The sequence below is a fragment of the Balaenoptera acutorostrata genome, chromosome 1, assembly GCF_949987535.1.
Source record: "Balaenoptera acutorostrata chromosome 1, mBalAcu1.1, whole genome shotgun sequence".
NCBI classification, from domain to species: domain Eukaryota; kingdom Metazoa; phylum Chordata; class Mammalia; order Artiodactyla; family Balaenopteridae; genus Balaenoptera; species Balaenoptera acutorostrata.
In genome coordinates, this window is record NC_080064.1 from 165,789,090 (window position 1) to 165,801,946 (window position 12,857).

General features: G+C 40.3%; 1 protein-coding gene across 1 annotated transcript in view; it reads left to right on the top strand.

Annotated features, from left to right (window-relative positions):
* LOC130708096 (uncharacterized) overlaps positions 1-12,857 on the top strand; it is a 312,771-nt gene that overhangs the window by 274,377 nt on the left and 25,537 nt on the right.

Below are 12,857 nucleotides of genomic sequence, written 5' to 3' on the forward strand. Positions count from 1 at the left end.
TTCTCAAGTGCGCACGGAACATTCTCCAGGATAGATCACATCTTGGGTCACAAATCAAGCCTCAGTAAATTTAAGAAAATTGAAATCATATCAAGCATCTTTTCTGACCACAACGCTATGAGATTAGAAATGAATTACAGGGAAAAAACGTAAAAAAGACAAACACATGGAGGCTAAACAATACGTTACTAAATAACCAAGAGATCACTGAAGAAATCAAACAGGAAATAAAAAAATACCTAGAGACAAATGACAATGAAAACACGACGACCCAAAACCTATGGGATGCAGCAAAAGCGGTTCTAAGAGGGAAGTTTATAGCTATACAAGCCTACCTAAAGAAACAAGAAAAATCTCAAGTAAACAATCTAACCTTACACCTAAAGAAACTAGAGAAAGAAGAACAAACAAAACCCAAAGTTAGCAGAAGGAAAGAAATCATTAAGATCAGAGCAGAAATAAATGAAATAGAAACAAAGAAAACAATAGCAAAGATCAATAAAACTAAAAGTTGGTTCTTTGAGAAGATAAACAAAATTGATAAGCCATTAGCCAGACTCATCAAGAAAAAGAGGGAGAGGACTCAAATCAATAAAATCAGAAACGAAAAAGGAGAAGTTACAACACACACCGCAGAAATACAAAACATCCTAAGAGACTACTACAAGCAACTTTATGCCAATAAAATGGACAACCTGGAAGAAATGGACAAATTCTTAGAAAGGTATAACCTTCCAAGACTGAATCAGGAAGAAACAGAAAATATGAACAGACCAATCACAAGTAATGAAATTGAAACTGTGATTAAAAATCTTCCAACAAACAAAAGTCCAGGACCAGATGGCTTCACAGGTGAATTCTATCAAACATTTAGAGAAGAGCTAACACCCATCCTTCTCAAACTCTTCCAAAAAATTGCAGAAGAAGGAACACTCCCAAACTCATTCTATGAGGCCACCATCACCCTGATACCAAAACCAGACAAAGACACTACAAAAAAAGAAAATTACAGACCAATATCACTGATGAATATAGATGCAAAAATCCTCAACAAAATACTAGCAAACAGAATCCAACAACACATTAAAAGGATCATACATCACGATCAAGTGGGATTTATCCCAGGGATGCAAGGATTCTTCAATATACGCAAATCAATCAATGTGATACACCATATTAACAAATTGAAGAATAAAAACCATATGATCATCTCAATAGATGCAGAAAAAGCTTTTGACAAAATTCAACACCCATTTCTGATAAAAACTCTCCAGAAAGTGGGCATAGAGGGAACCTACCTCAACATAATAAAGGCCATATATGACAAACCCACAGCAAACATCATTCTCAATGGTGAAAAACTGAAAGCATTTCCTCTAAGATCAGGAACGAGACAAGGACGTCCACTCTCACCACTATTATTCAACATAGTTCTGGAAGTCCTAGCCACGGCAATCAGAGAAGAAAAAGAAATAAAAGGAATACAAATTGGAAAAGAAGAAGTAAAACTGTCACTGTTTGCGGATGACATGATACTATACATAGAGAATCCTAAAACTGCCACCAGAAAACTGCTAGAGCTAATTAATGAATATGGTAAAGTTGCAGGTTACAAAATGAATGCACAGAAATCTCTTGCATTCCTATACACTAATGATGAAAAATCTGAAAGAGAAATTATGGAAACACTCCCATTTACCATTGCAACAAAAAGAATAAAATACCTAGGAATAAACCTACCTAGGGAGACAAAAGACCTGTATGCAGAAATCTATAAGACACTGATGAAAGAAATTAAAGATGATACCAACAGATGGAGAGATATACCATGTTCTTGGATTGGAAGAATCAACCTTGTGAAAATGAGTATACTACCCAAAGCAATCTACAGATTCAATGCAATCCCTATCAAATTACCAATGGCATTTTTTACGGAGCTAGAACAAATCATCTTAAAATTTGTATGGAGACACAAAAGACCCCGAATAGCCAAAGCAGTCTTGAGGGAAAAAAATGGAGCTGGAGGAATCAGACTCCCTGACTTCAGACTATACTACAAAGCTACAGTAATCAAGACAATATGGTACTGGCACAAAAACAGAAACATAGATCAATGGAACAAGATAGAAAGCCCAGAGATTAACCCACGCACCTATGGTCAACTAATCTATGACAAAGGAGGCAAAGATATACAATGGAGAAAAGACAGTCTCTTCAATAAGTGGTGCTGGGAAAACTGGACAGCTACATGTAAAAGAATGAAATTAGAATACTCCCTAACACCATACACAAAAATAAACTCAAAATGGATTAGAGACCTAAATATAAGACTGGACACTATAAAACTCTTAGAGGAAAACATAGGAAGAACACTCTTTGACATAAATCACAGCAAGATCTTTTTTGATCCACCTCCTAGAGTAATGGAAATAAAAACAAAAATAAACAAGTGGGACCTAATGAAACTTCAAAGCTTTTGCACAGCAAAGGAAACCATAAACAAGACAAAAAGACAACCCTCAGAATGGGAGAAAATATTTGCAAATGAATCAACTGACAAAGGATTAATCTCCAAAATATATAAACAGCTCATTCAGCTCAATATCAAAGAAACAAACACCCCAATCCAAAAATGGGCAGAAGACCTAAATAGACATTTCTCCAAAGAAGACATACAGACGGCCACGAAGCACATGAAAAGATGCTCAACATCACTAATTATTAGAGAAATGCAAATCAAAACTACAATGAGGTATCACCTCACTCCTGTTAGAATGGGCATCATCAGAAAATCTACAAACAACAAATGCTGGAGAGGGTGTGGAGAAAAGGGAACCCTCTTGCACTGTTGGTGGGAATGTAAATTGATACAGCCACTATGGAGAACAATATGGAGGTTCCTTAAAAAACTAAAAATAGAATTACCATATGACCCAGCAATCCCACTACTGGGCATATACCCAGAGAAAACCGTAATTCAAAAGGACACATGCACCCGAATGTTCATTGCAGCACTATTTACAATAGCCAGGTCATGGAAGCAACCTAAATGCCCATCAACAGACGAATGGATAAAGAAGATGTGGTACATATATACAATGGAATATTACTCAGCCATAAAAAGGAACAAAATTGAGTCATTTGTTGAGACGTGGATGGATCTAGAGACTGTCATACAGAGTGAAGTAAGTCAGAAAGAGAAAAACAAATATCGTATATTAATGCATGTATGTGGAACCTAGAAAAATGGTACAGATGAGCCAGTTTGCAGGGCAGAAGTTGAGACTCAGATGTAGAGAATGGACATATGGACACCAAGGGGGGAAAACTGCGGTGAGGTGGGGATGGTGGTGTGCTGAATTGGGGGATTGGGATTGACATGTATACACTGATGTGTATAAAACTGATGCCTAATAAGAACCTGCAGTATAAAAAAACAAAACAAAAAACAAAAAAAAAAACAAAAAAAAAAAACAAACGCGGCGCTTCCCACAGGACCGGAAAGCTCGGAGCGCGAGAGATGAATGGAAACCAGAGTCCGGGGTGCGCCGCTCGGGGTGCGGGGCAGCCGCGGGCGGGGGCGGGGCATTGTGAGTCACATGCCTGCGCTCTGAGGGAACTCTGGTCGTGATTGGTCCGTCGTAACCAGGTGACCGAAGGACACATTCCGGTAGGCACGGGCCGGCCGAGCTAGCTACTTTCAGTTGGGAGGCGGCGGCGGAAGGAGGAGGAGCTCCGGCTGCGCTCTCTCCCTGCAGTGGTTGCGCGTCTCAGTGCTTGTCTGGTTCCCACCCCTTTTAAATAAGCCGGTCTGGTCACCGCCCTCACAGACTAGTTGGCTCCGGGGAGGCGGCGGCGGCGGGGGTGCGGCCGGGGCCGGGCCCCTGCCCGGGGCCCGGTGGCTGGGCGGACAGGAGAGCGGCGGGCGAAGTCGCGTCTGCATGTGCGGCACAGCCCCGGCATAGCCCGGGGCTGCCAGTGCCCGCCGCGCCATTGTTGGGGGAGGGGGCGGCTTCTGAGCTCAGCGGAGTCGGGGGACGAGCGGAGGCGGCGGCGGCGAGGAGTGAAGGCGCCCCATGGGGAACTCGCTGTCTTGTTGCCTGTGCCCCAATGCCAGCCCCAAGGTGGGCCGGCGCAGGGGGTCAGCGAAGCCGGACTACGAGTTTGAGGTCTACAAGGCGGCGGCCGGGAACGCGGTGGCAGTAGCTCCGGCGGCGGCTACCGTGGAACCCGCCGAGTTGGATTTCGCAGGTGGCGAAGGCCACCACCTGCAGCACATCAGCGACCGGGAGATGCCCGAAGGTAAGAAGCGGCGGGCGCGCCTCGCCCCTCGCGGGGTCGGCGCCGTCTGCTCTCGGGCTTACCTCTGGCCTCCGCCGCCCCCAGGGTCCCCCGGGAGGGAGACGCCGCCTAGGGCTCCTTCTTGCCCGGAGTTGGCTCTCCCAGGGCTGGGCACCGGGGACGAAGGCTGGCTCTGCTTGGCATCCCCACCCCTTATTCTTTACCAGTCGCGTCCGGCCAGTCTCCTTCCCTCTTCCCTACCCGAATGCCCAATTCTTTCCCCCGTTCCCATTTCCCAGCCCGGCCTGAGACCCTCCAATCCGCGGCCCTTCCTGTTCGTGGTTCTATTTAACATCTCGTGGGACTTAGCAGAGACTTTCTGGTGTATTCTCTCTTTTCTTAATGAAAACTTAAATACTCTAACTTCGGCGTATCCATCCCGTCTCCCTATCCAGATGGTACCTAAGCGAAGGAACTAGGTAAGGGCCTGATGATAGACTTCTATTCGTTAAGGTAGTTGATACTCGAGACAATTAAGACAAACATTAGAGGATTTGTCATTTAAATTCAAAATAGAGATGGACAGAGTCAGTATGGTGTTCTTAACTAAAATTCTTTGGATTTTAATGTTTTCAGTCGCCCTGATAGAAGCTACTTTATCCCTTCTAACTATAATTTGAACACGATAGGAAAGAAAATGGTGGGAGAGGGGCTTAAAATAACTGTGAACGGTGTGAAACGTTACTGCCACGGCTGCAGAGAATAGTTGTTGGGTTTTTTTTCTTTACCAAAGGAGACCCCATGGAGTTCTGATTACTTTTAAATTCCCACTTTGACACAAGTATGTCTTCAGCTGCACAGCCTTAACCGACTTCTTTTGCACGTTGCCTGTTCTAAGGGAGGGGTGAGGTGGTTCCTGAGACTGCTGGACAGAAGTTTCAAAGGAGAAAAAACAAATTCAGATTGTCATTTGTAATATAAAGGTTTGGGAGTTAACATACCACATCCATCCTGCAGAAAAATGTCTCCATGGCTCCCTCCTCCGCCCCCCCCCCCAGTAGAATACTATTTAACTTTAAGAATGTTCAGGTAAAAGTTCTGAAGGCTAAGTGGCTGGGGGTGGGTGTTGTCGGGGAGGAGAGGAGAGAGAGAAGAGAGGAAATGTTTGATTTTTGCCTCTAGAATTTTGGAAAGGGATGGCTCTAGGTTAAAAAAAAAAATTTCTGGGTAGCATAGTGGCACTTTAATAAAGACTGTTCTTTGAAGTATAAAACATTGTATCATAAAGATGTTAAAGCCCCACTGGCCCATTTGTTTCATTTAAATGCCAGAGATTATTTCATTATTTCATAGACGAAATGTCTTACAGCTCTTCTATTTAAATTTTAGTTGGGTTTATTTAATTTCTTTAAAAGTTAGAATAATTAAGCCTGTGGATTCACCCTTATGATGGACGTGGCTTTGTAAGTGGAGAGTACTCCCTTTTCAGAATAGTTAGATATTGTGAAAGAATGAACAAATTATGTGAATTAATTGTAGCTTTAAACACAAAGCATGTAAGTACTTGTGAAAACTGCTCTGCTTGTTGCTATAAGGTAAGCCTCTAAATGATTTTTTAAAACAGTTAGTAGTTGGCTAATGTAGGATGAGAGACGAAAATTGGACCTTTATAGAATTCTTTTAAGATTTACAATGCATTTTCTTGTGTATTTCACTTGGCCCTTCCATCTACAAATAAGGCCCGTATATATTCTCCCTCTGTTGCCGATGAAGAAGCCAAGACTTAGAGATCTGAAATGACTGTGTAACACAGCTACTGAACAAAAGAGACAGACTTGGGAGGTGGTAGATATGCCAAATTCAGTTCTTGGGATGCTTAAGAAACTGTTTAGAGTGCACCTTATATTTTATAATTTATCCATAAGTTACGCCTATCTCAGCATACTCCAGTTTTGATTATTGCCATTCCAGTTTATTGTACACAACTCAGAAGCAACATTTACCTCTCCATTCTCTGTCTGTACATACATTGCAATGGATATGAATAAAAGTAGAAGTCATGAAATAGCCTAAATTTATCAGTCAGGTAAACACGTTGATATAATTTAAAGAGTTTGTTCTGGTGAAATCCAATTGAAGCCGAGAATGCCCTGGACAGAGGGACATTAGGGGAAGCTGGTAAGCGGGCAGGTAAGGTACTAAGCATTTAGCATACGACTATGTATGATAAGGAAGGAGTGCTAAATCAGGAACTGGAAAAATAGAGTTCATGAGTACAGAATTTACCTTTTTATGTTTAACATGATTGTTAAAATTTCATTTCAATTTGTCTTTTTGGGGGGGGCATTCAATAAAGTGATAAGAGAAACCTCAATTTCAGCATTTGCCTATTAATTAAGTTTCCATAGAAACAAGGTCAGAACACCAAATATAAAGCACAGGCACATTGGAAGTTTGCTCTTAATGTCTTTATTTCAGACAATTTTGTATCAGTTTCCCTGGAAACTGAGAAATACCTACTCAGATATAAAACATTTTGGCTTTTCTACAGTGAAGAATTATTTGGTTACTTAGAGAAAATCGTACATAAATGATGCTCTGTCTTGTTCTTCAGAAACATTGGAGAAGAACATGATTTCTTCAAGCCATCTCAAAAAAGTAACTCCTAAGAACGTAGTATAGATTTCAGATAGACTCAAAAGAATTGTTTACTACTTTGTCTTTAACAGTATATCTAATATAACTGATGGTAGTGTCATAATAGAAAATAAGATGCTACGGTCCTATTCTCTGATTTTATTTTTATTCATCAACTTTTCATACAGCCTTTATGTTCTGACCTTAGGAGCTTTGCTAATTTTCTGGTGAAAGGTGCTCTCTCAAGTGACCCCTACCTCCCATCCCCCTGAAGAGTGGGTAGGGAAGGAATTGGCAAAATGATGTGGAAAAACCTCTGAGCGACAGATCTTTCCTTTTTTTGGTGACAGTATTAATAAACATTTGATGTAAAAGATTTAGAAAACACAGAAAAGTCCTTCACTCACACTCAGAATATCCAGAATTTTTATTACTATTTTGGTGTTGATTCTTCCTGAACCTTTTGTATGCATATAAACATAACATTGTGTTTATTTTACAAAGATGGGATTGTTCTTTCTGTGCCACTTTGTAACTTTCTGTTATAAAGAAAAGTAACGACATGAAGCTCCTGGAACTGTGCTGACACCTAGAGAGTGCTCCAGGGTGATGTATTTCCATGCAACTGCGCATAGCTCTACAGCCTGCCTTTTACCAACTGTTTACTGTGCCATCGAATGGTTGGAGCATAATTCATTTACCCAGCCTTTATGGTTGAGCATCTTTTATAATCCCATTATAATGCTTTATTCAGGGGACACAGATAAAAACTGATGCATTGTATTGATACTTCCCTATAGCATTCTGATTGTACACTTTGTCTTACGACTTCATTAAATTCATAGGGTGAGTCATTTTGTAGTAAAGGTATTTTAACATTAAATGTTCTTTTCCCAAATTAAAGTTACCATTGATTTTTCACTGAACATTAGATTTCCTCTTTTAGGTTTTCGTGGTTCTTGGTAACCTGTCTTGTGTCTTTGATTCTGAGTAACTAAACTACTACTCTAAGAGATCTGAAATTAACTCTGGTCTTAGGTGACAAACACATCAAAAGAGAGCATTAGAAGAAATCTTAGATGATGTGGGAAAATTGGGAGAAACTTAACTGGTTTTGGGTACACTGAAACATGATTATTAGGCACCATTCCAGAGGCAGGACAAACAGTGGTTAGACAAGACAAAACCCGTATCCTAACTCAGGTCCTTACTTTCTAGAGGTGCCTGGGGGCTGACGACACAAGAATAACATCAGGTGAGAACACTAAGAAAGAAAATGAAGGTGTAATGGGCTGGGGAGGAGGACAGTTTTACAAGGGGTGGTTAAAGACAGCTTCTCTCCTTAAGCGACCCATGAGCAGTCCTAAGAGAGCCATGTGAGGCTGTGGGAGAAGAGGCTTCTGTGCAGTTCCTAAGAAGGGAATATGCTTGATGCGTGCCAAGGACAGAAAGATGGGTGGCTGCAGCTGAGTGAATGAATGCCAGGAGGAATATGGGGGATTAAGACCTTGTATGCCTAGTGGGCCTTGACAGAAAAATATGAATTTTAGTCTAATTGTCATGGGAAACCATTGAAGGATTCTATGCAGGGGAATGATGTTAATTCTTAGAAAAAGGGAAGGGGGGTAGAGAGGGTGGAGGGAGATCAGACCAGCTACTGTGTGAGAATAGACTGTAAGGGTGGAAGGAAGCAGAGAGGGAGACCAGTTAGGAGGCTGGTGCGGTAGCTCAGGTGAGAGCCAACAGTGGCTTGAACAAAAAAGCGATATTAATAAGGGTCTAAAATAGGCTGTAGTATATAGATTGCTCTTGCATTTCATTTGATTCTCACCATGTTCTGAGTTAGGTAGTGTAGGAATTCTTCTCTTAGGTATAAATTGAGTTGTCCAAGGTTTTAAAAATGAGTATTGATAGAGAGTAGGACTGTAAATTCCAAATGCATGGCATATAGGAACAGAATTTATTGTTGACATTATGTGAGCTTCTTTGGAATACTACCTTTTTTCTCACCCTTTTTTGTTGTTGTTGGTTTAGTGTATGAAAGTAATAAAACTTAAGAGTTAAAACAGTAACACTGCATAACGTGAAATGAAATGAAGGTAACTTGCAACCCAGAAAGGTTCTTAAAAGTCCAAGAAACTGAGTAAAGTACTCTTTAGAAATATATAAAGCCAGGTGTACTTACCTATGTGTCACCTCTCAGTCATGATCACTGTAACACTGATTGAGGATTAAAATAAGGCAAAACTGAGAACCAGGGTAGAGGCAGGTACAGAAGCAGTTGGAAACCAGAGCTGGGAAGTTTGGAAGCCAGGATTGTCAGAAGCTAGGAAAGCAGGATCAAGGCTTGGGTGAGCAGTAGCCTGGCAGGTGCAGGAGCCTGCTGTGTACCCGCTGGTGAGGCAGCCCAGCTCAGGGCTGGCTGGCAGGAACTCCCTGACTGCGGTGGCAAGTGTGGACTCAAAGAGATGAAATCATCAGTTTACATGGTAATTGTAAAGATTGTAATGTTTGTATCATGAGCCATAAAGCTACTACACTGTGCACTGTAGGGATGCTCGGGCAGGTCAGTAAACGCAGTGGTTACCGTTAAGTAAACTGGTGCTCAGCAGCTGCCCAGAAACTGCTGACGTCGCCTGTTTCTTTGGAATCTATTGAAATCAATATGTTGATATTAATCGCTTTCTGAAATATGCTGCTTCTGTCAGATGCTTTCTTGGTCACTTCCCTCTCCCTCTAATATTTTAACAAGGAAAAATCATTTATCGACAGTTTGATAGCATAGTTTTAACACTTTTAGCCTTCAGTAATGCATTTCATTTGTTCTAAGTTGCCTATGTTTTCACACTTTTAACAACTGCAATTGAGATGGATCTTAACAACTGGTAGAATCTTAGATTGGAGGAAAAACAGTATTCAGTGTCGGTGGTGTTTTACAGGTTTCCTCTGAGGAATGTTTACATTAAGACCGAGTTTAATTTTTTTTTAATCATACTTTTTCTACATCGACCTATCATGCTGTCAAATAAGTTGCAATTTAAATTGATAATACAAAAATGATGGGTCTTAAAATACAGTTTTAATCATAACCCCTAATCATGAGCTCAAGAATATTTCTCCTGGGTAAAACATTCTTAGAGGTTTCTAAAGAAATAACTTTCGGAAGAATCCATGTAATTTCCTGAATGCACAGTAATTTCCTGAAGTCTCTAAATTACTGTGTGTGCATGTGGTGGGGAGAGGGATGAGAGGGATGGTGGGTGGTAAAGCTTTGCTTAATAGTCGGCAGTCTTACCTTTGTGATAGTGAAGAGTGTGGTAGGTTTTATCATAGTCTCCTTAGGCTCTTGGGAAGATAGTTAATGGGAAGTGCAGAAATATTGTGTGTATGTATGAGTTTACTGTCTAATGGCTCACATGTCCATTCTATAAGATAGTGATGTGGTATTTTTCATTAGCAAAAAGTGCAAGTTATATAGAAAATTGTTAGTTATATAGGCTATAAACAAAAGATTAATATTTTCTGAAAACCTCATGCAAACTGACAGCAGTAGGGCCCTGGTGTTTACAGTACATTCAAATGATAGGCCAACTCACCAAAGTGGAAATGACACTGATAACTGTGGGAAAATGGTCAAACTGTGTAATCAAAAGAAATACAAATTAGATCTACAGTGAGGTTCCTCATTCATATCAGTAGGAATTTTTTTTTTTTCAAGTATCCAAAGCAAGGGTAGGAACTCAAAATGTCATGATTGGTAGCATTATACCCTAATGTGCCCCCCACCTTCTTTAGGAAGCAATTTAGCATTGTACATGGAGCCGTGAAAGTGATCTAACCTTTTGGCTTAGTCATTCCACTTCCGAAGATCTTTGCTAAGGAGATAAAACCATTATTTTAAAAAACTATGTACATGAAGATTTTCCTCCTAATATTTTAAGAATAGAACTTTGTAAGCACCAATCCCCAGCAATAGGGGATTGGCTAAGTCCAGTATAGGAATAACACTTGACGGGCCAGTGTGTATTCATTAGACAATAAATATGCAACAGTGGGGTGGAGAGCGCTTGTTAGTAACAAGAAGACATAAATTGTACACTAATTAGAGCTTTTTTTAACGTATAAGAAAAGCAACTAAAATAACGGTTGTGAATCATTGTGTGTTAATGATTGTGAATGGTTGTGTGTAATTTTTAAACAGAGCATCGTTTTGTCTCATGCAGATTTTTGTTCATGATATTTGTTAAAGGAATGAGCAAGTGACTTTTACCTTTCCCCACCTTTAGTGTGATCATCAGTACTGCTGATTAACCAGGTCTCCTTCAGTTGCAAGTTAAAAGAACATCACAGAGTTAAGCACTACTTGACCCAGGAGTTAAATGATCTCCTCAGTTCTGCTCTCCTCTGTTGATGTCTCCTGAAAAGCCTTTCCCCTCATGATAGCAAGGGGAGTGTCCAGCAGCTCAAGACTAGCTAAGGATCCTAGAGTACAGTTCTGCCTTTCTCTTTTCTTGGGAAGTCCCAGGACAGCTGTGATTGATTGGCCGGTCCTGGGTCCTGTGCCTACCTTTGAACCCCCTAGGATAGAGTAGGGAGAGTGCCAGCTTTTTTCTGGTCACTTGGGCTAAGTTTATTTTTTTTTTTTGCATGTTGTCATTTCTTTTATCCCAGCCTTCTTGATTTTTGTATTTAGATCTGTAGTAGCACATCTTGGTTTGGCGGGTGTGTGTGTGTGTCTGTGTGTGTGTGTGTGTGTGTGTGTGTGTGTGTGTGTGTGTTAAAGCTTGCTTCTCTTTGATTCTGGCACTTAATTTTCCTGGAATTCCATTGAAAATTGTTAAGTTTTACCATGCCATAGACACTGATAAATAATACAGCTACTTTGCAAACATTTCTGCTTATTTTTTAGATTCAAATGTAGTCTATTTACTTTCTTTTTGGTATAGGTAAGTAGTCATGAATTCTTTCGGAAGCTATAGGTTAGAGGCAGCTGTGAAAGTCTCTGCCTGCCATTTTGTGTACAGCTGAAATAATTTATTTTCCCATTGTCTTAGTTTTTCAAATATGTAGGAGAAAAAAACTTTAAAATAATTCTATGGGTCTTTTACATAAAAATGTTGAATAGAATATTTTCTCCAAAAGCAGCTTGATAAACTTCAAATTCAGTGAAGGAATTTTCATGAAGAACAAAGCAGTTGGTTTAGCTCTGTAAATTACTAGTGCTGGCAATGACATTAAAATGGATGGCTCAGATTCCTGTTAAAACGGGAAGTCCAAAATTACTGTTCGTGCAAAATTCTTTCTGGGTGGGAAAAGGGGATTCTAGGTAGATACATTTGTGGAATGCTGGGTTAGACAGAATTCACTACTAGACTAATTAGTTTTTAATATATCAATGTGTGTATTCTTTGGATTCTCTCAGAGGCAGGGATATATTTGTATTTCACTTTGACCATCAAAGCCATCTTTCAAAAACAGATCAGTTATTATGTGGTTTGGGAAATAATTGCCTTAACCATTACTCTTTATCTGAATCTTGGTCCAGTTTCTTAAAAGATTGGTTAAATGGTTTGAGATGGACTTTGCTGAGGAAGTGTCATAGGGCTTTTATGTTTGTTTGTTTGTTTTAAACAACAACCTTACTATCCTGTGTGGTAGCTTGTGCTTGTTTTGTATTTCTGCCTAAATAGAAGACGCTATCCCACCTTGGTGCAAGGTGGGCTACAGGCAGACCCACCTTTTCGTGTAGGTGTGGCCAAAATTTTTTTCTAGTAGCCCTATGATCTGCTCCAGAAAGTACTCTTATTGAAGCCCCAAATTAATCACGCAGCGTGGAATGAAGAAGTGAGTTTAGCTTTGGAAATAGAGGGCAAAGTTAAAAATCACTATCATGGAAGTGTTCCTATAGATTAGAACATTGAACTTTTATGTAGTCCTCT